The sequence below is a fragment of the Cynoglossus semilaevis genome, chromosome 12, assembly GCF_000523025.1.
Source record: "Cynoglossus semilaevis isolate Cse_v1.0 chromosome 12, Cse_v1.0, whole genome shotgun sequence".
Lineage (NCBI taxonomy): Eukaryota > Metazoa > Chordata > Actinopteri > Pleuronectiformes > Cynoglossidae > Cynoglossus > Cynoglossus semilaevis.
This window is the reverse complement of record NC_024318.1, coordinates 9,480,331-9,482,854: the sequence shown is the minus strand read 5'-3', so window position 1 is coordinate 9,482,854 and position 2,524 is coordinate 9,480,331.

Here is a 2,524-nt window from a genome sequence, read left to right as displayed (position 1 = left end):
GCGGCCCCCCCCACTCCCCCAAAAACATTTTTTTCTCAGGGGCTCTGCTGGACCGTAACAGCCACAGCTGCCGTCCCTTTACTGCTGTTCAATGCTCAGGTCACCACATAAAACACTGGAGGAGCTGCAGCTTCAGCTGTCAATAGACTGGCTCAGATTGACTGTCACTTCTATCTAAGGCCTTTGAAACATGGCACGGTGTGAGTCTCTGTGTTCCTGGTCACAGGTCTGAGGCTGCAATCAAAGACCTATTAATCAGTGTAAGGAAACGGCACGGGAGAAGAGAAGACAGAGTGTCTTGTCCTGTCTCACTAGGACAAAAAGGAGATATTGTTACATGCTATTAATCCCACACTGACGCCACCTGAAGAGGTTTCCCAACTTTTGGATCGGGGGAAGGCAATACGTTAGATGGGAGATTAATTAGTGATCAGTGTGGGAGAGGAATGCAGTCACATAAAACTCATAAAAACACACTGTAAATCAAAGAGATAAGTCATTTAAAAAGTATTAAAAAATTATTAAATGAAATATTTTACTGTGTACAAACAGAGGTAGATTTACATGCAGAGAGCTGAGCTAGTCGTGAGAGCAGTGAAGTCACTCATCAACGGGAGCCGCCAAAACATTACTCAACAAACATCAGTCTAATTACACACATTGTGGTGTGTAATGTAATTAAACAGGCCAAAAGACAGCAGATGTGTGTCGTCGGTGGTGGGGACAATAATTGTACTGCATCACATGAACTACTCTGTGTGGCTGTGCTGCTGGATGAGTGAATGATCCCACATGGGATTTAGGCCTTAAAGTTATTATCAGCCATTTATTTCCAACCGATCAGCTCTGTTGCTACAGGTCCTGAAATAGCTTTTCAACTGCTGCCTTCACGATCGGTATGGAAACTCCAGCTGCGTTGGATTATATGTTATGTTACTCATTTATAATGACAGACTTGCTGGGATTTAAAGAACAAAGCTGAAGGTAAAACATTATCTAGAATTATCCTTGAAATTTCTGAAATACCAAGAAGCTCATTTTGCTACATAAATACTGACACGCTGCCATTTTATTAAATGACCTGTGATGTCACCATTATAGGTTGATATTAATAATAAATACTTTTCCTAATATTTTTTTTAATTTTTGCAACTACAGAGTCAAACAAAAGGCCCACAGCCCCAAACTCGTCCTCCAGTAGATTCACTCTGGCCCACAGAAAGATGTTTAAAAAGTAAGAGAAACTAAAGGTGATTTTTATATATATATATATGTAGAAAACACTATTATTACTTATTACTAATAAGATGCTCGTTATTACACCAACGTAAAAATTAAAATTTTCATTAACCAGATACTTCTGAACCTTTTCTAGATAATTATTATCAGATAATATTGATGAAATTGCATTTATTTTTCTTAGGATTTTCTTTTTAAGATTCAGAAACTGCTCTAATGAAAAGTTTGTCAAGCTCACGTTACACCTCCCCAAACTCCTCAACGACATAAGTGTTAAAGTGAAATGAAAATCATCAGTTGCTCAATAACGTTAAGTGTGTGCATGTGTGTTCGTGATGACACGGTGACCTGCAGTTGTTTGGCTCGGCCGCTCTGTTCTTTTTAATGGGCTGTGCGATCCTTGAGGCTGCCTCCAGGATTTTCTCTCAGCTTTACGTCACTGGTATCCTCTGGGGAGCAGAGGAGATGACAAATGGACACGGAACGTGAAGGCAAAGACCAACAGACAGAGGAGGAGGAGGGGGAAAAACAGGAAACGAAGCCAACGACAGGTATAAGGACAGAGGAGAGGAACAGATGATGTTGAGGAAAGACAAAGTAACGAGAGGTGAACAAGAGAAATGAGTGGCCGGAGCGAGGTCTGTTTCCAGAGCTGGCTTTGATTAGTGACTGTAACTGAGCTCTGTTCCTGGTTTACTCACACCGCAGTGTTGAGCGAGAGTGGGAGAGAGAGGGTGTGAGAGAGAGAGTCAGTCTCTGTCCTACATCAGACTTCCACAGTCTTTCGCTCAAACCGAAGTTATCAATTCACCAACTTCTCCTGGTCTGATTGGTTCCCACTCTGGGATTCACAGCTTTATTGGTGTAAAAAAAAAGATAAGTGTGATATAGTGATATTCCCTGGACTCCATTAACCCTGATCAACTTTAAAATAAGAAATATAAACTTCAATGGGCGGTTTCCTCGACAGAATCATTTTACTGAAGGTTAAGGTCTTTTAAAAGAAATCATTTAAATTTTCTAGAAAAACATAGATATGAAATTAGATGTTATTAATCCAACATCAGGACTAATATAACGTCCCTTGAAATATTGGAGATATATTTCATGATTTGCTTTTATTCCATTCCCTACCAATCAAACACAAGGAAACAGAACAAAGAATCTGTTTCCTAACGCCCTGAGGTACCAGACACCAAATGAGACCTAATTTATTTCCATCACTGTGGGAACAGCAGCAGAATTAAATTCATACTGGGATGTTTTTCACATCCCAGAAATAAAA